Source organism: Lycorma delicatula, chromosome 1, assembly GCF_047948215.1.
Source record: "Lycorma delicatula isolate Av1 chromosome 1, ASM4794821v1, whole genome shotgun sequence".
Lineage (NCBI taxonomy): Eukaryota > Metazoa > Arthropoda > Insecta > Hemiptera > Fulgoridae > Lycorma > Lycorma delicatula.
Window position 1 is genome coordinate 292,248,375 of NC_134455.1, and position 26,693 is coordinate 292,275,067.

Below are 26,693 nucleotides of genomic sequence, written 5' to 3' on the forward strand. Positions count from 1 at the left end.
TCTCCGTTTGGGGGAAAAGAAAGAATATCGACATTTTAAAGTAGCCGTTGTAAAGATCTTCTCGTAAGTAACTTTGAAAGTATTATTTTAATGAATTATAATGAATTCGCAAAAAATATGAAAAATTACGGAGGGCAGTGAATTAGAAGAAATAAACTTATGTCGGTTTTCTTTACTTACAATAACAAAGGTTGTTAAATCTTTATAATACATTTTCAATAGAAGTTCGAAAATCTGATCGAGTCTAAAGGTCTTCTGTTTAATACAATCCAGTAAACGAATAGGAATTTGCACAAACGACAAGGAAGAGTTTATACTTAAATTAGTATTTTTTATTAAAAAAAAATATAACTACTGATCAAGTGAAGCGAAATCCTATTTTATCTCGACCTTTTGTTCTTCATCTGTTTTTTTGTTGTTTTTTTTTTTTTAGCAAATAAATACTGTTTTCCAATATTTACGAAATATTACTGTTAGGTTCCTTGGTATTTGGCATAATGGCATTTGTGTCCAACATAATTTTTATTGTTGGCGAGCAGGTCACCGGGCTTCGACTTTTGATTAAATTTCCTGTTTTAGAAGTGGCAGTTACTATTTTTCTTGGATAAGAAACGAAGGAGTTGTGCCGGTGGTGGTGACATTTACGTTACTAAATCATCGCTGCATATTCAGCATGTGGTCTTCACTCACGTTAAACACCATTCGAAGTATTTGTCTTTAAGCGGCTGAGCGTTAGATACTTAATTCTTTCAAGTTTTATAGAATTTCAAGCCTACTTTTTATTCTATTTATCTAAAAATCATTCTCCTAGTACAATACAGAATCATATTTTTCTCCGTATACAATTAAATACTCACTGTTACGTAGATCTGTTAATTCAATTGATTATAATTTGTTTTTTTTGTCTTTTTTTTTTGTCTTCAGTCATTTGACTGGTTTGATGCAGCTCTCCAAGATTCCCTATCTAGTGCTAGTCGTTTCATTTCAGTATACCCTCTACATCCTACATCCCTAACAATTTGTTTTACATATTCCAAACGTGGCCTGCCTACATGATTTTTTCCTTCTACCTGTCCTTCCAATATTAAAGCAACTATTCCAGGATGCCTTAGTATGTGGCCTATAAGTCTGTCTCTTCTTTTAACTATATTTCTCCAAATGCTTCTTTCTTCATCTGTTTGCCGCAATACCTCTTCATTTGTCACTTTATCCACCCATCTGATTTTTAACATTCTCCTATAGCACCACATTTCAAAAGCTTCTAATCTTTTCTTCTCAGATACTCCGATTGTCAAAGTTTAACTTCCATATAAAGCGACACTCCAAACATAGACTTTCAAAAATCTTTTCCTGACATTTAAATTAATTTTTGATGTAAACAAATTATATTTCTTACTGAAGGCTCGTTTAGCTTGTGCTATTCGGCATTTTATATCGCTCTTGCTTCGTCCATCTTTAGTAATTCTACTTCCCAAATAACAAAATTCTTCTACCTCCATAATCTTTTCTCCTCCTATTTTTACATTCAGCGGTCCATCTTTGTTATTTCTACTACATTTCATTACTTTTGTTTTGTTCTTGTTTATTTTCATGCGATAGTTCTTGCGTAGGACTTCATCTACGCCGTTCATTGTTTCTTCTAAATCCTTTTTACTCTCGGCTAGAATTACTATATCATCAGCAAATAGTAGCATCTTTATCTTTTCACCTTGTACTGTTACTCCGAATCTAAATTTTTCTTTAACATCATTAACTGCTAGTTCCATGTAAAGATTAAAAAGTAACGGAGATAGGGAACATCCTTGTCGGACTCCCTTTCTTATTAGGGCTTCTTTCTTATGTTCTTCAATTGTTACTGTTGCTGTTTGGTTCCTGTACATGTTAGCAATTGTTCTTCTGTCTCTGTATTTGAACCCTAATTTTTTTTAAAATGCTGAACATTTTATTCCAGTCTACGTTATCGAATGCCTTTTCTAGGTCTATAAACGCCAAGTATGTTGGTTTGTTTTTCTTTAATCTTCCTTCTACTATTAATCTGAGGCCTAAAATTGCTTCCCTTGTCCCTATACTTTTCCTGAAACCAAATTGGTCTTCTCCTAACACTTCCTCCACTCTCCTCTCAATTCTTCTGTATAGAATTCAAGTTAAGATTTTTGATGCATGACTAGTTAAACTAATTGTTCTGTATTCTTCACATTTATCTGCCCCTGCTTTCTTTGGTATCATTACTATAACACTTTTTTTGAAGTCTGACGGAAATTCCCCTTTTTCATAAATATTACACACCAGTTTGTATAATATATCAATCGCTTCCTCACCTGCACTGCGCAGTAATTCTACAGGTATTCCGTCTATTCCAGGAGCCTTTCTGCCATTTAAATCTTTTAATGCTCTCTTAAATTCAGATCTCAGTATTGTTTCTCCCATTTCATCCTCCTCAACTTCCTCTTCTTCCTCTATAACACCATTTTCTAATTCATTTCCTCCGTATAACTCTTCAATATATTCCACCCATCTATCGACTTTACCTTTCGTATTATATATTGGTGTACCATCTTTGTTTAAGACATTATTCGATTTTAATTTATGTACCCCAAAATTTTCCTTAACTTTCCTGTATTCTCCGTCTACTTTACCAATGTTCATTTCTCTTTCCACTTCTGAACACTTTTCTTTAATCCATTCTTCTTTCGCCAGTTTGCACTTCCTGTTTATAGCATTTCTTAATTGCCGATAGTTCCTTTTACTTTCTTCATCCCTAGCATTCTTATATTTTCTACGTTCATCCATCAGCTGCAATATATCGTCTGAAACCCAAGGTTTTCTACCAGTTCTCTTTATTCCACATAAGTTTGCTTCTGCTGATTTAAGAATTTCCTTTTTAACATTCTCCCACTCTTCTACATTTTCTACCGTATCTTTTTTACTCAGACCTCTTGCGATGTCCTCCTCAAAAATCTTCTTTACCTCCTCTTCCTCAAGCTTCTCTAAATTCCACCGACTCATCTGACACCTTTTCTTCCGGTTTTTAAACTCCAATCTACATTTCATTATCACCAAATTATGGTCGCTATCAATGTCTGCTCCAGGGTAAGTTTTGCAGTCAACGAGTTGATTTCTAAATCTTTGCTTAACCATGATATAATCTACCTGATACCTTGCAGTATCGCCTGGCTTTTTCCAAGTGTATATTCTTCTATTATGATTTTTAAATTGGGTGTTGGCAATTACTAAATTATACTTTGTGCAAAACTCTATAAGTCGGTCTTCTCTCTCATTCCCTTTGCCCAGCCCGTATTCACCCACTATATTTCCTTCCTTGCCTTTTCCAATCCTTGCATTCCAATCTCCAACTATTATTAAATTTTCATCTCCTTTTACGTGTTTAATTGCTTCATCAATCTCTTCGTATACACACTCTACCTCATAATCATCATGGGCGCTTGTAGGCATACAGACGTAAACAATCGTTGTCGGTTTAGGTTTTGATTTTATCCTTATTACAATGATTCTATCACTATGCGTTTTGAAATACTCTACTCTCTTCCCTATCTTCTTGTTCATTATGAAACCTACTCCTGCCTGCCCATTATTTGAAGCTGAGTTAATTACTCTAAAATCACCTGACCAAAAGTCGCCTTCCTCTTCCCACCGAACCTCACTAATTCCTACTACATCCACATTTATCATATCCATTTCCCTTTTTAAATTTTCTAGCCTACCAACCTTTTTTAAGCTTCTAACATTCCACGCTCCGACTCTTAGAATGTTATTTTTTAATTTTCTGGTGACCCCTTTCTTAGTAGTCCCCACCCGGAGATCCGAACGGGGGACTAGTTTACCTCCGGAATATTTTACCAAGGAAGGCGCCTCCATCATTGCTATATGAAAATGCAGAGAGCCACATTTTCTTGGAAAAAAAAGCAGCTGTAGTTTTCCATTGCTTTCAGCTGCGCAGTACTCAGAGGACTGAGTGATGTTGGTATGGCCGTTTAAGTCATTGTGACTCACGCCCCTAACAACTACTGAAAGAGCTGCTGCCCTCTTTCAGGAATCATTCCTTAGTCTGGCTCTCAACAGATACCTCTCCGATATGGTTGCACCTTCGGTCCAGCTATTCTGTATCCCTCCCTAAGCACTCAAGCCTCCTCACCAACGGCAAGGTCTCATGATTCATAGAGGAGGATTGATTATTAATTAATTAAATTTTGTTATATAAATGAAATATTCAAATTTATACAAAATTAAGCGTGGTCTACGTTAACAGAACTAGTTACAACTTATAATTTTTTTATTTTTTTTTTTATTTAGATAGCTCAAATTGACATGTTTTTCTGGTTAAATTGAAAAATGCTAGTTAAAGTTGTACCATACCTCTTCTATACCATACGTCAGTCTCAGCAGCAACTTTTGGCAATCTAACAGTGTATTAACTAGATACTTCATAAACTTATAATAATGTTTGAGATGTATTATGTATTTATAAAGTCTATAATTACCTAACAGGAGATAGATATCTCATATTATAAAATTGTACGCCTTAATTAGATAATCATTTGGTAGTTGGTTGTATCCTAATTAAATCCGAAATTCATTTGAAAATAATTGTACTAAACGACTGATGTAACTACAGTAGAGTGGGAAATTATATTCCATATAATCTTCATTTCAGACTCAACTTTTCATCTCTTCTTTAGCTTATAAAAATTGATTCTGCAATGATGAATGTATCTGCGAGTTATATGTTACTTTTTGCGTAACTTTATTTACTAATTTATTTGCAAATTATATAGTCAAACAAGTCTGTTTTCAATATAAATAATTTAATAATTTATAAAATTTGAGTTGGATAAAAAATACAAAGATAAACATTTCTTTTATTTTGAAGAGAAACGGTTATTTTGTGAAGCCAGTTTATTTATTCATATCAGCTAGTTTGGTGGATATAAATTTTTAAAAATTTTACAAAACTTCCAACTTCGATTTCTAATAGATAATGCTTTAAATCCATACGATCTTTTTAAATCTTTTCGTTCTAGGAAAATTCTTTCTTATTTTCTTCTTTATTTTGGACCGATTCCAAATTGGTCCTTTTACTAGAAATCCTAAGTATCTGAAATGCGATATTCTTCCTTTAGCTTCCTTAATATTAATGGCTACTTTATATCTTAACTTGGGTTAGAATGAACAGATTTTGATATTTATATTTCACAGTTAGTTCTATTGTTCTGTGGACGTGTTTTTAAAATTTCCCGTTCTACCGATAAAATTGTTGAAATTAGAACATAAATCTATTAGTTTTTGAGACTTTAATATTTCTAATTTTTATTATTTCTGAAAAAAAGAAAAACATGAAAAGAAACATGGAAATTTTCTAAGACTGAAACTTATAGTAACTATATTTATACACAGAAGAGTGTTTGTTTTAAAATATTATTTATATCGTTAAACCTAAGAGATAAACAAAGAGAATCTCTACTTACTTCATTCCTAGAAATAAATTATCAGTAATTCAGGAATTCTAGCTTGTAATTAATTCAAATTCATTGAACAGATTGTTCACATTCATTTTTTCTTTTGTGTGAAATAAATAGCTATTCTACGGTGAAAAATTAACCGATAAATTTTTTTTTTCTATATAATTTCGTTTCATCATTAAAATAGCTTTAGCTGTTATAAATTAACTATATGAATATATCATTAATTATTTATTAATGAAAATTCGTATGATTAAACCCGTGAAACAAAATATGATTCATAAAATCTAAAGGGATGATAATTTATTTCGATTATATAAAAACAATAAATAAAATTTTATCTTAATAATTGGAACTTATATTTACTTTTTTTGAGGTTTGTAAATAATTTATTTTCTAGTGGATCCATTTTAAATCAAGCGAAGAAAATTATGATTTTAATTAAAAATTTAACATTTTATTTATTTATTATTTTTTTATCTTTGTTATGAAAATACCACTTAATTGATAGTTGACATTTGAGTTAATTCATTTCTTTGTTTAAATAAAGTATTATAATCAAGTTTGACTTATACAATTCATTTTTGATGTTATTTTCCAGTGTACGTAACTAATATTTAATAATAAATGTGTGTTATAATTAAAAAAAGGTTTGATAGACAAACTGATAGCTTAGCTTTTTTTCATTATTCTGAAAAGAAAAACCCCCTGTATCTATATTTATGTTGAATTACATGATAAAAGTCTAGTTATTTTAGGGTAAATATCTAAATAATCTATTTTTTATTTTTTATTTTTACTACTACAATATCAGATTTATTTTACTTGTGGTTTTTATGGAATTATTGTAATGATGCAGTATAAAAAATACGTGCCAGGCGCTTGCTGAGATTGAACCAGATAATAGAATAATTTCTATTATTATTAGATTTTTTTCTTTAACCTCCCGGACCACCGTTAGGTATTGCTTCAGAGGAGAGATGAATGATTTGTAGCGTGTGTGAAAATGCCATGTCTGACCGGAATTCGAACCCGGGACCTCCGGATGAAAGGCCAAGACGCTACCTAGATACTATTTAATAAAACTTTTCTGAAGTATAATAAAGAAATTGTTTCATTACAAGATACTTAAATCAAAATATGTAATTTTTTATAAGTTTAATTTTACGTAAAACAAGTCGAGATGAAAGTAATTTGCAAAGGGCTGTACACTTTCATTAAGTCTGGATATATTCTTCTCTAGAGAGATACTTTTCAGTACAGGCAATCTCTATAGATTGGTAACTCTGAATGTAGAATCAACTAGCACGGTTTAAGAATTTTTATACGTGAATAACTTAATTCTTTTTCATCTATGCTGTGCGATTTCATTATTTCATAAGAAAACTATCATAACTTACGACATAATGCAGTAATTACATTGTAACCAGATCTTTCCCTTTAAACACCGTTAGCTATGAAATGAGGTTGCCCATCCATTCATTCCTGCATAAATCTACATGAAATAATGAAATATGTATTTATGAATGATAAAGAAATTTTACGGAATAAAAATTAATAGCGCAAAATAAATAAAAAATATACTAAAACTCAAATATTAGAACACTTCTTATTGAGTAAGATTAATTGGATAAAAAGCATATTAAAAAAATTTTGGAACTAATTAGTGAAGAAGTTTTTATTTTATTATTTTGTCGGTTTGTGTAATTAATTCTAAATGTTAAAAAGAATTTTTTTTTTTATTCATGTAATTAATTTTATTTCTCTTTAATATCTTTATCATCATCAAAATTTCATAACAAGTATTTTTTAAATCTTCGTTTTCCGAGGTTTAACTTAATTAATGAATTAACTGAAGTTATCTTTTTAAAAGTGATTAAATTTAATAATTAGATAAAGTTAAAGTATCATATTTTTTCAATGTAATTAAAAATATAATGTATGAAATGTAATAAGTCCACAGAAGTTTTATTTTTTCTGTTGAGTTATTACAGATGTTATTTTTTTTCTTCATACAGGAATAAATGTTACTGTAAAACCACCGACTTATATATAAAACAGTAATGTATAAAACCGGGATCGATCTTAATAATTAACTCGCATAAGAGCAGTTGGCTCTGTGATCTCCCAGTGCTAACAGCATTGACTGGGCGAACCAGGAATTTTAAACTTGTAGAGGATTCCTAAAAGAACAGTTTTGGTTCGCCTTCAGGCGGAAAAAAATCATTGCAGCGGTTGACAGGGATGAAACAGACGGGCTGCTTCGAGTGAATTCAACTTCTTTACGTACGTCGTCTGGGTCTCCAGCATACTGGCTTGGCCATACAAGCACACTAACTTTATGCCAGAATGCGGTGACGAAAGATTCCTGATTAGCTGATGTGACGCACAGTATCGTTCAAAATTATGATTATTCTGACCAGTTGCTAAATCAACTACACAACACCTTTGGTCAAAACATCAAGTCTCCCAATCGATTACTTCATATCACGCAGTAATTTAATAATACTGCCAGTTGAGATAAACATATGTATAAATGGAAGCACACATACACACACGTAAACAGGATTAATTTCTTATTACAGACAATAATTACAGAAAAATCCAGCAAAAGTATTCAATATATTTTTATTTCTCTTTTTAATTTATAGCTTACCTTCACTTCATTTCTAATATATTATTTTCCTTTTCTTTTTAACATCTACGTTTCAAACCTATTACGAAGTCAACTTTTACCAAAGCAGTTTACTAGCAATTTTTTTCATATTCCATTCCATTTTAAAATTTAATAACATTTTCTTTCTGTTAATTAAATCATTTTTCCGTCAATATACTTTATTCATGACTTCCTTATCATATAAGATGTTAATAACACAGCTTACTTTTCTTATTTTCTAATCATAAAATTCTTCAATCGTTTAAGACGTTCTCGATACTTAAAGATGCATATTTTAGCGTGCTCATTTGCACACCTTTTAAAAATTCCTTTGTCTGTAACTTCAAATGTATCGTTTTGCGTCAAACGTACTTTAAAACATTACACTTAGACCAGCAGCTAACGACTGATGACGAAAACAACTTTATTAGCTTATAAAACAAACAGCTAATTTTGGGTAACAGCTAACAGTTGTGTAGACAACTCATAACATTAAAACCTATACAGTAAATAAATACATTCAGCTAACCGTTTGGACTTGGCTTTCAATTAATACGTTTAGTGCCGTTGTCAAACCATCTTCAAAGCAGTAAATGCAACCCTGTGTGCCGCTTTTATAGTATAGCCGACAACAATAAATCAATTTTCTCTGTTGTTCACTATTTTAGTACTGTAGGCATAACTGAAAAACAGCCTTTTCAGTACCTATTGGTATAATGAAGTTCCTTCATACCGGAGTTTTTTCAACATTTCTTAGGTTGGTACATATATTTTCTCATTTTAATTAAATCTGCAAACTAGAATAATGTTAAATAATTTAAAAATTTCTTCAAATATTTTAAATACTAAACAAAATAACCCAGTTTGAAAAGATTTAATACCATAAAAAAATGTTTGCATCCTTAGCAAAATATTTCCAATCCATAGAATATTACCGAAGCATTTATTTATTAAATATGGAAATATTTACGTTATATTTTATTTTTTCGTCTTTTAATGGTGTATTTTATTTATCAGTTTAATTAATATATAAATATATATATATTTTTTTTTTGTTTTGAGCTTATAGTATACTCGTATATGAGTTTATAGTATACTCGTATTTCAAAAATATATATCTACATGCCGTAATTCTATCACTGAGCAAAATGCAAACCAAATTTTATAAAGTTGAACAATTTTTATTATGAAATAATTCACTTGTTACGTTTAATTTATAATGAAAAACTTTTATAATAATGAGATTGTACCGCTCAGTTTAGTTATGTACTTTTTTAGGTCATTGTATTAATTGCAATGACCGTAATTAACAAAATAATCATTGAAAATAATTTATTTCATTATAAATGTTTAAGTTTGATTGAAGGAGAGGTGAGTACCCGTACTACTTGAGCAACTTATTCTGATACCGATCAAACTGCTCCTTCAATTTCTTTTCTTCTTTTATTTGAGAATAAAGTACAAATAGTAACTTCGTCTTACAAAACCAAATTTTAATTCGTTTTTTATTTTATGACATAATTTTTTTTTTTGTATTATTACGATCCAAGTATCTCAGAACACGGCAATTAGTTAAAGAATAATGAATTGTTTTTTTATATGTTTTTCTTTATTGTTAATTACCATTTCAGATCGTGTATACTTATTTATTCTTTTGATAATTAATTTATCTCTGCCTATTTTGTAATTTAATTTTTTTTTAAAAGTATTTCATGTAAACATCTGACCATAAGATAAATATTTAACAAAAAAGCCTCATTAATTGTTGCAGTAATTTCTAAACCAGAAATAAATTTATATTTACTTATTAAAAAGTCATAAGTTTGAAAAATGTAATCAAGAAATATAAATTGATTTATATAAATGATAAATTAAGCGATAACTATACCGTGTTGACGACGGCACTTAGCAAACCACTTAACGTAGCGTGTCTGTCAGTACTCTACGATTACTCAATTTATTACATACTTATTGTTACTTAGACGAATCATTTTTTCATGTAATATTTATTATGTAAAATTTTATTGTCTTGAGGGGTCAGATTTTAACTGAAACGGCAACTGTAAAAAGTTTTAAAGCTAATAAAATTTATTGCCATGACACGAGTCGCAGATAAAACCATCCAAGAGATATACGAAATATCATATACGTTAGTGGTACTTAGAAGTCAAACTACTTAAAACAAAATTAAAAGCTCACCGCAATCAACTAATATGGTTCTTATTAATAAGTACTGAGAATCTTATGCGATCGGTTATCCATTATGGTGGCTTACAATTATGCAAAGATAAAATATAAAACTTTAGCAAAAAAAATATATGTATCAAAAGTATATACAGTATAAAAGTATATATAGTATACATGCTGGAATCCTATCACTGAGCAAAGTTGAAACCAAAATTTTGAAGTTGGAAACTTTTATTGTGGAATAATTCACTTGTTACGTTTAATTTACAAAGGAAAAGTTTATGTAATAATGAAAATGAACAGTTTTTATATAATAATGTAGTTTTTTAATCATTCTAATGGCCGTAACCTCGTACTATAAACAAAAGGATCTTCAACATGATTTTATTGATATAACTATATATGTATAGTTTTATATATATAATAGTACTTGTGTGTGTTTGCAAATTTAATTACTTTTTAAAATACTCAAATTTTTAAGATCTATTCTATAAATTCTGGAAAAAATTATTTTAAAAAAAAATTTTTTAAATCATGGAATTATTATTATTTTTTTTTTTTAAATTTTAAAACGTTTAAAAAGTAATAGAATATTTAATTAATTTCTAAATGTATGACATTTATAATCTCCGATTTTAGTATATCACATTACTAACGGGTACAGGTAATATATATATGTTGATATAGAACGCATTTTTTTTTTTATATCGGCAACTCTAAAACGCCTGCTCTGATTTCATTAGATTTACAAAAAAAAAAAAAAAACTGTTATAACGATGTTAAGTAAAGCTGAGTATACTAAAATTTTAAGAAAAATGATTTTTCTTAAATTTTCTCTTACGAGAAGAAAATTAAATATTTTTGAAATGAATTTAAAAACCAGTAGTATACTATTATATTATACGTTTCTGGAAAATATTATATATGATAAACAGTTCAGATAAAAAGTTAAAATATCTAAATAGGTTGATTCACGAAGAACGCAACAAATATTCAGGGTTTATTTTACTGGTGAAATAAAGTTCAAATAATCATATTTTCGCAAACGGTTTATTAGCAAATATTGACTGGCGAAAGATTTCGCTCGATTTCTGCGTCACCGATAAACTTAAGCCAGACTGTAATTCTAGAAACCCAAATTATTGGGTTTATATAAAATTTGACTTAAAAAATTGAAAAAATATTTCCCGGAACTGTATATTTAATAGTTTTGAGAAAGTTGAAAGAAAAAAAGAAAATTGTTGACAAAAACACACTATTTTATGGTTGGCGAAGATAATTTTATTAAATGGGAAATAAATTCTTCATCAAAGTTTTAAGCAAGACTACTTAATTTGAATTAAGTGATATGAATAAAGTCTACAAAAACTAAACACAAACATAAAAATTTTGAGATATATTAAAAACAAAACTTATCAAAATGTGGTAGTTTTCTAGTAGGTAAATAACAAAAACAAGATTTTCAATATTGTAAAAGAATTAAATGTTTTAGGGACAAAAATCAGGGAAATCTTTTTCCAGCTGATACTGGCTAACGTGGCTTTTCAGAACCTCTGTTTATTTGAACTTTCTTCTTTATTTTCACCAGTAGAACATGTTCTAAAAGTCTTTAACATTCTTCTTGAATAACTCTGTATATAATATATATATATATATATATATATATGTGTGTGTGTGTGTGTGTGTAATAGAACTAATCATGAAAAAAATATTTCAGATTTATTTGACCGCAATTTAATAAATAATTAATATGAATAGGTTATTTAAAATAAATTTAAATGTAATCATTTTTTCAAGTGAAAATCATTTGTATCTTTATAATCCAAATTTATAACGGGATAAATTCTCAATGTAATATCTGAATGAGTCGTTTTTAATCGATTTAAGCAGTCGTTTCAATTTGCGGGCGGCCGTGTTCATGGATGTCCTACCTTCAGGAACGAAGTAAAAATTCCTGTCGTGTTTCGGTGTCGCCGGAACATTTCAGTGGAAAAAACACAGTCAGTTTTTCTTCAACCTAGCAGTGATATGTATCCCAGTCAGTCGTATTTTAAAATTCATATTGATTTTTTTTTTAATGCTCGATTTTTCAATCGAGGTTGAAGGTTTTCATGTTCAAATCGTAGTAAAAGTTAGTTGATTTCATATGGATTTGAATACTAGAAGAGAATACCGATGTAATTTAGTTGTTAGGGTTTAATTAACTATACATCTCAGGAATGGTCGGCCTGAGTTTGTACAAGACTACGCTTCATTTGCTTGTCATACATATCATCTTCATCTCATTGGATCGTGAGGACTTGTTTATTGTTCACTAATTGAACAGATTGCAACGTACACATTAGGGAAATAAAGTAAGATATTGATTTTTTAATCTAAAAATAGAATAATAATATTAAATTTTCATGAAAAAGATGTTAAAATCTTCATCTATGATATTTAAATGGTAATGGATGTATATATATTTCATATTAAAAAAACTTTAAACACAATAAAAAAAAAACCTTAGTATTATTCAGAAATCATGAAGGCTCTACAGTCATTTTTTTGACTAAATTATTTCGCCATAACAAATTATATAGTTTTCTTTTCATTTCTTTCAGAACATGAAATATTTATTCATGCAGGTTTCTGAGAGATGTATTGCTATGATTTAATCAAAAATACTATAATTTGAGGTTTTTCATAGCCGATATTTTCTTGCTTTGTGGAATTTTTCTGGTTTATTTTGAATGAATTTTATAAACCTTCCCTGTAATCTTAGGAGTATTTGCTTTTTTCCGTTTCTCATCAGTTTATCTTAATCCAGTTTTCATTTTTTCACCGTATTTTTCCCGTAATTCTATTAAAAAACCTTTTCATTTTATTTGAAGCTGTTTAAGTTTTTATTAATTTTTAAGTTAATAATCAATTTTAAGTTTCATAATCAATTTTAAAATATAGAGAACGTAGGGAAGTGGAGTGTAGAAGGGTTTTGAAGTGATACTAAACAAAGTTATATTCCTCAAATTACGATTAGAATCTTTAATTATAATATATAACTGTTGAATAATGAGAAAACTGAGAAGTTTTGATGGGGGGAAGAAATCGCAAACTTCAGCATTTCGAAATTAAAAAATTATTTTTCAATTGCAATGAAAGGTTTTGTGGAAATTAATTTTATTTTTAAAAGGTTTATTTTACTTTACTTATTTATGTTAATTATTATTATACTTGTTTAAAATTTGGGTAGAGACTTAAAACCATTGCTAACAGTATGTAGAAAAACCGCCTCGAAGAAATACAAACGCAAGAAACCAATTTTTAATAAAAATAAGAAAGTTAAGATAAAAAATCTGTCGAGATTGCTATCAAATGTGATGTAAGAATTCGGCAATCATAAGACTCTGGAATCCGGAAATATATATATCACTAATTACTACTAACCTTTTTCTTTATTACCATTTTACTGTATTAATCCAACTAATCAACGATGACAATGAAAGAAATGGAAAATATTTTTAAATCGTTATGTAAGCAATACATGTTTTCGTTTAGAAATCTGCTTATATTATATGGAGAAAGCGTACAAGGGAACCACCAGACTTCTACAAAAAAAAGACGATAATTGAAATTGGCCCTTTATTGAAGTGTACTATTTGAACATATAAATTAAAATACATACGGGTTAATTGCACTTCAATAAATGAACTTCCTTCATTTACTGGAGTCAGTTAAGACATAAAATATAAATAACTCTTTCATAGAAATTTATTTTCAAATTTTAATCATTTCAAAATTAACTAAAAAATCTCTACTCATCGATTGATTTGATGACTTTTTAAATTGCTCCCAATGATATTGTTCATGCACCTCCTCGTTTAATATTGATCAATCAAGTTTTAAATTTATTGTAAATTGTAGATAGATTACAAATAAATGGATTTCAGTTTTTTTATAATCCTGGTATTTTAATTTGGTTATTTTTTATGATTATATGGATTAAATTATCTTAGAGATTTACCAATATATTTAATCTCTAAGCAGTTTTATTTTTTTGATTATTATAAAATTCAAAAGAATTACGTAATGAAATACTTTCTAATTATATAGAAAGGGATTGGCAATATTAATAAAAAGTTACAGTATATTAATATTCACTAATTAATTCCATTTATAATAGAATATAATTTTATTTCTGTCGCTGTTAATAGACTGGAGGTAGGATTACAGTAAAGAATAAAAATGCATTATCCGCTGTTGCCGCATTAAATTTTATAATGGTGAACAAGAAGTACTACGTATTAAAGTTACGTTTCGTAATGCAAAATTACAAATCGTATTGCTGTCCTACATAAAAGGTTTAATTCATTAAAGTTTATATCAAACAAAAATAGAATAACCTATAATTCTATCATGTAAAATACCTTAAATCATTTCTTTTAAATGTACGTACACTAATTAAGATCTTATACACCGAAGCCCTAATGAAAGAACTAATTTAATTTGATTTCTATTGAAATACCTGCTTTCAATTAATTACATAAAGAAGTCGGTTACAGTTGTCAACTTATATTTCTTTTTGTTCCATTATCACTGCTATCTACCTATTCGCATATCTCTGTTTTAGCTTGTATCTTTTGAAATTAATTTTTACTTGTATCCTTTAAAATTAATTCCGAAAATAATACAAACATTATACATATATTTATGATTTTAATTCTTTTTTAATTATTGTTTTACATTTATTTTTAAAAACAAAAGAGGAACATACGAGTATACCAGAATTTTATAGATTGTGATGAACTTAACTTTTATCGTATTGTATTGAAATTCCAGATAAATATGCATGTTATTTCCGTCCAATTAAATTTCAGTTAAAAATTTTATCAAAATGAAATAATGAAAGATAAAGATGACACAAAAATGAATAATCGAAATTGTATTATTGATATCCTTCCTAATGAATTCTCTATATTTACAAACATGATTGGTAAAAATTAAAGTTAGCATTTTAGATTATACGTAGGGAGGAGCTAAAAATAAGTGCTTTCGTGGCTATTTTTATATTAAAAAAAAAATTATAATTATCTTTGTGTCTAGCAGCAAAAGCATTGACCCAAACTAAGTATTTACAACGTCATGTAAATTTGATCGGAAAAGTATGATCTTAAAGTAGGATGAAAAAAATGGTAAAACTCTTCATAAATACAAAGCAACCAACTCAAATTTTAAATTTGAACGTATTTTTAACACTTTATTTTGATTATATTAAGAAAAATTATTTACAGATTTCCATGACAGATGTGAATCTTCGTCTTTCATCTGGAATATTCTGAGTTCGAAGATTTATTAGTTATGTTTTTCATTCTTCATACAATACAAACACAAAACTTTGGATTACAAGTTAATCATATACAAAAAATACATGAACTTATTTCGTAAATTACTTTTTATCTGTAAATACCTTTTAAATAAACTGTCCACATAAATAAACTGCTTAAAAAGCATTACTTAAGGCGTACAAAATGCAATAATACTTATATAAAATCTCTTGACCATTAAATAGACTTGAAAAAAAACATGTAAATTATTAATTATGAATCATTATAATCTGAAGAACAAGTGAAACTAATCAGAGTCGCTTCCCATGTAAATAATATTCATAATAGACCTAATTGCTGTTATAAAAAGAGCGAATATGCCGATTATCGGGCTGAATATCACTTGCATTTCAGTAGACTTTATATGCTGATTTATTACAGTACCTGTGTAGGTGCAACGGGAACCCACTTCACTTCTTATCTTTCCCAACAAGCTTAAATTAAATTGGATAACAGTTATTCTTGAAAACAATGAAACTGTTTTCGGTAATGACATGGGACCCATGTCACATCATTTACAAGAAAACCGACCGTATTCTTCTTTTTACAAAATATCTTAATTTTTTTTTTTTAATTGGGCCAATTAAAAACTTATTATATTACAGTTCAGCTTCAACATTTGGGCTCGTCATTTATTCTTAAATGTACAAAAAACTATTTTATCGATTGACGTTAGTAAGAATTCATATATCATAGAGAATTAAAAATGTGGTGCAGTATATTTTTAATTATCACGCTAACTTTACTTTTGGATAGGTTCCTAGGGATTCTTCTCCGGATCAGGTATATCAAACGCTTAAGTTGTTTATCACTCCAATCGTCATTCTTTACCTGGCTCTCTTCCATGCTCTCTAAAACACCCTTCACACATTTCTTGAACGACACTAACATACGTGATGCTCTTTAATTACGTTATCGATTGATCTCTCGGCTCCAAACATGTCCCTTTTTGTCTCCTTTCCATCACGCTGCAGCCTTGATATAATAAATTTTTAATATTTTAACCTTTGTATTAACATACCATTTTCAATCCTTTTTTTTTATATTTCACTCGATTTTTAGAAAATCTAAATAAATAACCCGTTTCTTGCTCTTTGAACTATTTCTTAATATGATTCTGTAAAACCGAGGTAGCTTTAACTTTATAAGCGATTCGATTTATGGTTTGTTTTTGCTGTTAAATATTATAATTGGTCAAACTCAATTTTTTTTCGTTAGATAACTATAACCCAATATGCTGTAAGATTAACAAGCTAGGTGGGATGTGACCACCAAGGGCAGGTGGACGCGCCGCCTTGTCGCCTTATCACCGCCTTATAAAGTCGTGGGCCAGTCGGAGGTTTGGTGAGCTGAACTACTGGCTCACGCAATTCCTGACCGGCTATGGGGTTTTCCGCTCCTACCTGTATGGTACGAGGAGGGCGGATGACCCCTACTGCCCTTATAGCGGTGACCCCGGATATGGTGTTCTGGTGCCCGCAGTGGGTTGATTACCGCCTAGCTTGCTCGGCGATTACTGGACCGCTCAACGTGGAGAACATCATCGCCACCATGTTGCGAAGCCCCAAGAGCTTTGACACCATCGCAGGGTTCGTGGCGAGGATTCTTCAGGAGAAGGATCGGGGAGCTCGGGGATGAGGGTTCTTCAGGGGGTTTGGCTCGTTGGTGGGGGGGGGGAAGCTCCCTCATCACCCCGTGCGAACGGAGCTTCGGTTCGCACGTGCTTGCAGCAGTGAGCGGTAGCGATGAGGCACGGGGACTGTCGCACCCCCGAGCAAAAAAGACCGAGACCCGGCAGGGATGCCCCACTCGGAGTATCCCCGTTAGAGTCATTGGTATAAAACCGAGTCCCTGCTCCCGAAGTGGGAACCTAGGGTCGGCACACCCGGACCTGGGGGATCCTACTCTGGGGGTTTGAGGCGGGCACAAAGTGAGATCCGACCGGCGGGCCGAGAGATGGAGGCCCGTTAAAGTAAAGGACATTACCCCGGGCTGTGTAATACTTAACTGCAGGACCCGGTTCGGGGGGGGGGGAAGAAAAAAAAATGCTGTAAGGTGAGTTTAATGAAGTTTATCAGTTTAAAATATTTTGCTATAAATTTCTTTCTTATTATTTTTAGACTTAGGAATTTTGTCCTTTTAAACATAAAATTTGTATTATATGAAAATAAAATCATTAACGATAAAAAAAAACTCCTGGATTTTCTGTCCCAGATTTATACAGCTGTACTATCACATTCAGATTAATAATCTACATTCCACACTCCACACATTTGAATTGTTAGAGCGAATATTAAGCTGCTTTTGTAATGCTTACAGTATACGTAAAACATTACGGGTAACAGTAATGCGTGTTTTCTTTAATAGTGAATTTATTTATAATAGATCAGACGGCAAATCGTTGTGTAGAGTGAACAACGTTGTTCGTTTTTATATAGATAAAATACACCATGTTCTGTCAGCAGACATAGGTTATGTAAACAAAATTTATTATTAGAAATCCAATTTATTTTACATTAAAGACCAATCGAGTGGTGCGTATAAAGCTTAAGAAAATAATTGAATTTATAAATCTATGTTCGTAATAAATTGGGTTTTTAGTTTAGATCGGAGAGAGTACATTTCCAAATGTTATCTTTAAAACGTGTGACTTGTTTTATAAATTACTGTTTTATTAAAGTTTTCTAAAATGAAGTTATTATATATTTAGATTCAAAAGTTACGTATTTAAGTATTCTTTAAACACTTTTACAATAAATTGTAATTTTATCCTTTTTCTAAATGTCAATTTCCATTAGTTTTTCTTTTAAATTTTAGTTTGTTTTTTAAGATTACTTTGATATCGTTCTCTATTAACACAACCTAATATCAAATTCATTACGATTGGAAAACCGTAACTTTAAACTATTGTTCAGCATAAGAATAAATCCGTTTTCCAGTCAAGTTTGAATATTTTTAAAAGTAGATGAAATATAAAAAGTGTTTTAAGTAAAACGATTGCATTAAAAAACATGGAGTTGAATTTGGTTTGAGATAGATAGTCACTTTAAATTTCTACACGGCTAAAATACGTTTTTTATTCGTAACTTTCTACAGACCAAAATGATTAAATACGTACAGAAATGATACTTAATGTAGTTAATGTTTATAATTATAAATATAATATCATTCTTTTCCGTGGCGTATTAGCATCTTTGTCTTTCTTTCGGAAGTTTCCGGGTTCGAATCCCGGTGAGATTGAAATTTTGTATGCCCTACAAAATTAATTTGTCATTATAAAAAAATCTGATGTGAACACCACATGACTTTGTTGTACGCCTATTAAATTACATACGCATATTTTTTTTAAATGAAAAATACATAATATTTTATTTCATTAATAACTTCTGATATTTTTTTATATTTATATTTTTTTAATATTGTTATTGAATTATTACTTATCGTGTAATTTTTTTTTACAATCAGAGGTTATTATTAATAAATCAATATATTTAATTTGAAAACAAAGTTAAAAAAAGGAGATGAAGTCTGATTCGAACCGATGTGCCTTCTCCTAGTAAGATCCAGATATTTCATTAATTAAAATTTCATTTGACTATAACTCTGGTACCAATGAAGATAAGTACCAATTAGTACTTAAGTACCGATTAATGATATATCGTTAAAAGCTCTCAATGAGAGCTTATTTCTGCAGTTAAGAAAAAGACCAAAATAATTTTTTTTTTTGGATTTTGGACACTTTTGCTTCAGTCGATTGCAATCAAACGGGGAGGTGCACAACTAGATGTTGCAACAGTCCTAAATCAAAAATTTCAACACACTACGGCTAATCTTTTTTGAGTTATGGGGGGACATACATACGTACGTACAAACTTTACACCGAAACTAGTCTAATTGATTCAGGGATGGTCAAAATGAATATTTCCGTTGAAATCTGAAAACCGACATTTTTCATGATCATAATATTTCCTTTACTTCGTACAAGGAAGTAAAAAACGGTAGAAATAAATAAATGAACTGTATTTATTAAGATGAAATAAACGCAAATAATTAACTAGCAATATTTAATGGAAAGAATGCTGAATGGCTAATTCTTACCTTGGGTAATACAAGTTATTTATAATAAGGTTGTTCTAATAAGCTTATTACAATAACCTTATTTATATTAAGATATTTTATTACATCCAAAAAATGAATTTTAAAATATTTCTTTTGATTTATATTTATTTTTATTCTATTTTATACTATACTATTTTTATTATATAAATATTATTTATACTCAATTTTATTCTTTTTCGTAGAATTAATAACAAAATGGTACGTTATTCTATACAGCAGATGTATTAAAAAAAATTGGGCTGAAAACCTACTTCCAATCCGCATTGGTGTTCTATTGACGGATCCAGTTGATATTATTTTATTCTGCTTGGAATGACCTACAGATATTTATATATATAATCAGTATAATCATAATATAATTATAATCAATATAATCAAGTGTCATCGGAACCAAACTTGAGTTTCCCTTTAAAATTCCTCAAAAAATTAAAAACATTAAAAACTGAACATTATGCAATTCAAAAATTTAACCTTTCACATTATCCCTTTTTCTCTTTTCACCCTTTTCCTCTTTCTTCCTTTCTCCATTTCACTTTTTTCTAATCCCCTTCCCAATTTCCCGCCATCCCCCTTTCCTATTTTCTATTTTCCCCTTTACCGTTTTTCCTATTTCCTATTATATATATATATATATATATATATATATATGTAGAAGTAGAAAGTCTGTTTATATATTTGTTTGTTTCGTACATACCTCGACACCGGCGCCACCTTGAGGGTATAAATTTTGCAGAAGGTTTTCCCGTAAATAATATATATTCTGAATATGAGGCAAAATGAACCATAAATACAATTTTTCGAAATATCTCGACCCCAACGCTACCTAGCGGGTCCGAACTAATTCAGAAACCTTCGCAGGTGTGCGCACAAGTCAACAATGTATCATCGCAAGCGGATGAATGGTACAGGAACGCATACGGGTCAAACAATAAACATAAAAAATTAAAATATATTTTCTGTTTATAAGAAAACTAATTTATTATAATAGTAATTTGATGAAATAATTAAAAGTTAACCAGTAGACCCTACACACAAGCATCAAAGTTAAACTAACTCATCACTGTGACACTGCATAAACACGTATGAAAATACATCAAAAGTACACCATTACAAAATCAACATAACCTCCAATTAGGGTTATTATGTCTGTCGTCGACCTTAAATTGAGCGATGATTCAACCAATCTTAAAAAATGTTCACACGCACAATTCAGTTACACTACTAAAGCATATCTAAATTTCAAAGAAATATAAGTAGTAGTTTTGGAGATTTTCCAGCCACAAAATTTTATACACGAATGTTATTTTGAGATTATCGACCCAAAAAATTATATATATAGGCCTAAATTATATATAAAGCCGAGATTTTGTTTGTTTGTCTGTCTGAGATTTTGTTTTCTGGCATCATTCGAGAACCTACCGACAGATTACTTTCTAATTTTTACAACCATGTTATACCAGGGAAGGTTGAAGCAAAAGACCGAGGTCCTTGGTGGAAGGGAGATTTATGAATTAAAGATATTCATTAAAGGATAAAAGATTAATCTTTTTCCTTTATTATTATATTTCTGTCACCATGGCAATAGAAATAAGTTATGATTTTTCGTCGTCAAAGGTGTGTTTTCTTTAGTTTCCGTAACTACTACTACTATTCTGTATTTTGTAATTTTGTGTTTATTAATTGTAAATGTAATTTAGTGTTAATTTGGCCAGGGTACGAAGCCCTCTGGCTAGACGAGAATGGTGAGCGTAGCCAGTTCTGCGGCTCTGGGTTAGGCCCCGTGTCCCCAGGAGGCACCGGGAGTCCTGGTTTGGCTCCGAGGTTTGCCTGGACCAACCTTGATCCCTGGGGACCATGGGGCAGCAGAGTCCCTGGCTAGGCGGTCGAGTCTCCCTAACGACTTTATTTTCGTTTTCCTTTCTCTTGAGATTTGGTTTAGGACGTAAAGTAATTTTCCTCATCTCAGATTTCATAAACTTTCTAATTTCAGTTTTTTTCTATTTCGTCAGAATATGTAATATTAATTTTAGTATACCCTATCAGTTCTTTAAAGTTTGTATTATTATAAACTAATCCAATTTCAAACTTTTATATTGTTAACACAGTGGGTAGAATATGAACCAGTTCTATTTTTGATTAAACTATTAACAAATTAGTTAAATTACATTTGACGTTGCCACCTAGTTCTTATTTGAAAAAATCTGTTTTTATGCAAACCATTTTTGAGTGTAATATTGTTTGCCGACTTATTTTAGTAAGAAATCGTATCGCATTGTTTATATATTATACGTGAAAATGAAAATAAAATTTGATAAAATTCAATATAAAGTACAAAGAAAAGCTATGACAGCAAAATATTAATTAATTCATGTTAACTACTAAATTAGGATTAAATAATATTAATTAATATTAATAGATTCATTGAATTAATAAATTATATTTCTTTATGAATATAAATATTATTGAATTACTGTAAGCCGTAAACACACTTTTTAGGACTACTCAGCATTAACTAACATCAAATATAGGCTATTTTAACCAGAAGAAAGATCTTTAGTCGATCAATGAAGCCATTAATAATGACCATCATAGTCTTTTGGACTGAACGTGATAAAGTAAGACAATTTAGGAAATACTACTTTAATCAAAATCGTTTTAAATTTTCCTTAGAAAAATAATAGACTAGTCAAAAAGATTTTACTTCTAGTTATAACCCAGAAAGTTAATTGTAGATCTGATAAAACATCCACTTCTACTAGATCGTAGACGTGAACAACGCACTTGTGTCTTTTTAAAACTGAAATTTTTGAATATCGGTTCATTTAAAACACATTAACCTAAAATTTCATAACTGAATGTTTTCAGATGTGCTTATATTTAAATGAAAATACCAATAAAGAAAAATTATATTTTTTCTCAAATTGAATCTTGTTAAATTTATGTTTTAAAAATTGTTGAGGTTGGTAAAAATAGTGCAATAATTTTATCGTGCACTTCATGATAGTATACACTATAATTCCATTTTTAATCGTAATAATAACTTGGATATTTTTCTTTTAAATGTTATGGTGTTTTATTAATGAGTTTAAAAGAAAAAATTTGAATATAAAAACATGTTAAAAAGAAAACTTCAAAATTATTTCACTGCTTTTGATAAAACATTAAGAACACACTTTAATAGAAGTTAAGTAACGGTAAACATATTAAAAAAGCAATTAAAAGTTTCTTAATTTAAAAATTATTTTAATAAAGATTCCAAGTGATAAAAATATAATTGTTCTCTACGTTAAATTAAATAAAACTCATTAATTACGGCATTGTATTTCTCCTTAATGATTTACTTCTTTAATATCGTTGTAAAATTATTATTATTTTTAAGTACAATTAAGCTGTTCTACTTGGTGGAGTGATAATGTCTTTTTCCTTTTATCTGGAAGATGTGGGTTTGAATCCCTGTCAGGCGTGGCGGCTTTTACAAGTTACAAAATGAATTATCATCCGGCAGTAACTGTAATGGCCATTAGCCGGTTATTTCTGTATAAATAAAAAGAAATAATTGTATTAAATAAAATAAATAATTAAATTTTTATGTACAGTGTTAAACTCTGTAAACAAAGATCTGTGTGTTTATATTTGAAATTTGCATTTACTGATTAACATCTTTCTTTTCCTTTTTTTGCTTTTCAAGGATTGACCGATAAAGATTGTTCCGCTTAATCCAAATCCCATAAAAAACTAACTATTATAATCTGTAAATCACCATTAGATACAAGTTTCCGCTGTATAAAAGCGTGAATATACGGTCTGTCTGTCCAGTTTAATATCTATTCCAGTTTTGGATAGTTATTACAAATACCTTCGCGGTGATAGTGTTATTAAACTTACCAGCGTAAATTTTATTAGTTCAGTCTATAATCTGGTGTGCTTTTTTGTTTAGAAAGCCATACAGTTATTTATATTCTGAAAAACTGGCAACATTTTTGAAAATGTTTGTTGATATATGTTGTTGATAGTTTGTTTGTCATTCTTTTGTTTCTAGTTGTCTTTTTTTTATTCTCTTTCACAATTTCTGTAATGAACTGTCTAAGTGTAACGCAATTTATCCATTTTAGTGAGTTGGCACTAGTTTTTGAGATTTCTTGTGGTTGTTTTATTTTTTTTATTGTAAGTTACCAACTATTTCAATGGGTTTGATGAATTCCTTTATTTTTTCTTTTATAAAATAATCTTAACATATATTTACACTTTCAATCTGTGTTTTATGAATAAAAGTTTTGCTATTCATTTAAAAAAAGAATTTATATCGTAGGCAAGTTTGAAGAATTTAAAGAATATATGATTATTTCTGACTTATCTATTTATGGCTATACGGCTGAATAATTTTAATAATAATATAGTCTTTGCGGCTGAATAATCAGAAAAAATATCTGACTTATATACATTACATAAATTACAAATGTTAGGAAATATTAGAAGTCTTAAATACTTAATTTTTATATTTTAAAACGAATGATAATTAACTATATGTCAACGTTGCTGGATAAATATTGTTAATAGACTGTTGTACAGTAAATATACTGTTAATAGACCTACAGTCTATCAAAAGGGCAAATCTGGTTTGTTAGACCACGAGTTGGACGATACAGGCGTTGTTAAATAACCAAAGGGAAAAGGCAACTTGGATTGTGAAGGCCATGAGTTATGTTATAGAGTAGACTATCCCCCTCTCCAGAGTACGACACTGGAACGTGATTTTATTAACTGTATAAATTAATCTTCCACAAAGTTTCTTTGCTCCAGCATACTCAATTATCAATTAATATCATGGTTAAAAAATATATATGGTTAAAAATTTGTATAGATAATGTAACTGTTATCGTTAAATTATGTAATAACGACGTTATTCTATTAACTGATTTTTTCTGTTAATTAAAAAAAAAAGTATTTATACTTATTTATATAATAATTTATTATCATGATAACGTAACTGGTAATCTTTTTAAAATTTATTACTCAATAAGGATTTCTTTATTTTTTACTTACCGGACCAAAGTGATCGACAACCTTCCTAAAATAGTTATTTTATACCGTAATTTACTTAAAATTTGTATCTTTCTTGTCAACTTTTTGAGAAAAATATATCCTAAAAAAGTAAATGAACGAACATATTTATGATCAGTTGATGTAGATGGAATTGTCACTTGAAAATTACACTCATTATAGAGCATTTTTCAGTTATTCTATAAAATAGTGGACTTCACACTTTAACAACAGCATATTATACACAATAGATTTCAAATATAACTGCAATTACACGTTTTACGATTTTATTCCATGATACACGTGAATGATTCATTCCATGTAGAATCATTCATGAACGATTTCATGAGCTTACTTACGTAATCATTATTGTAGTATGCATTCATTAGCGTATAATTGTATAAACATGCATATGTGTGTGTTATTGTGGCACTTTATGCATTTACAAAAAGTTTAGTTTGTAACTTCTACATTATATCTGTTTGTTCGTGTAATTTAAGTTATTTAGATAACCAGCTTTCTTCAATTTATTTTTCCTTATTAATTATAATTATTTTTATTATGATCAGAAATCTTCATATAAGGATTTATTTAGAAAGGTAATTGAAAATGAGGTGGGTTTATAAAATTCGAACTGTAGGGATCATAAGACGAAGAAGAAGAAATTTATGACAAAACTTTGTAGAGATAAAGTAAATTGGGAGCCAAATATTAAATACGATATTTAGCTTTAGTTAATTTGGTAATGGAAGAAGGTGTAGAAGTTAAAAACGTAAAAAAAGACAAATATTGGAGTATACGGAACACATAGTTGAGAACATAGGAGTATAATACATTTTTATAATCTCTCTGTTAAGACTCGGTTTTCATTTGCTCCTTTTTTTTATTAAAGTGGGGAACTTTAAATTTTGTTAATGGAGGACTTTTAAATTTTAAAATAAACATTTTCACTTTTTTTCTTACCTTATTAATTGAATTTGTTTAATGTCCTATTTTTAGTCAGTCTTGTTCCATACTTCATAAACTAAATGTGTGTTTACTACGAATGTATAATTAATACAATAATGTTATAAAGATGAAGTACAATTTCAAAATTGTAATAAAAATAATTTATATTATAAACGACTTTTATTTATTTAAATGAACCATCGAAATATTTAGAATAATTAAACCTAACCGAGGTACTGAACCAAGGCGGCATATTATTCAACACTATATGAAACACTCTCCATTTTCTCTTAATACGAGAATTTCGGCATACTTATTTCTTCTATTCGAATAGACGAAACACCCTGAACATGCTTCCTACAACATTCTAAATTCTAGATTATTCGGTACACTTATTCTATTTTATCTTTTCTACTGTTGATATCCCAAAATTTATGATACTAGGCATAAGTTAGTGTTGCAAAAAAAAACACAAAAAACTGCACCCACAATCTTATCCGTTTTAATTAAATCACAAACCACAAACGTCTCTCTTTTCCAGTTCTTTTAAACCCTTTTTCACATTTACTAATCGCCTTTTTTTTAAATATCCTACTGTTATCTAGTTGTTATATTTTGTATTATCGGTCTTGCACTGCCGTAAAATGTTATGCTTGATACGGGAATTTAAATAACTTGATTTTATTTTCTGAATCTGTGTGATATATCAAGAGTTTTCTTTTCAGCCTAACATGGTTTTACATTAAGTTTATTGGTTTATGTTGTCTGATATTTGAGTTCTGTGATTATTTTTTTTCTATCTTATTCACGAAATACGAGTAAATAGTACCTTTTTTCTATTATTTATTTTTTATTCTCAGCTATTTGTAGTAGATTCATTTCATTTAAACAATAAATTATAAG

General features: G+C 29.3%; 1 protein-coding gene across 1 annotated transcript in view; it reads left to right on the top strand.

The window, feature by feature from the left end:
• Positions 1–26,693, top strand: part of SK (small conductance calcium-activated potassium channel) — a 1,178,465-nt gene that overhangs the window by 869,202 nt on the left and 282,570 nt on the right. The window lies entirely within an intron of this gene.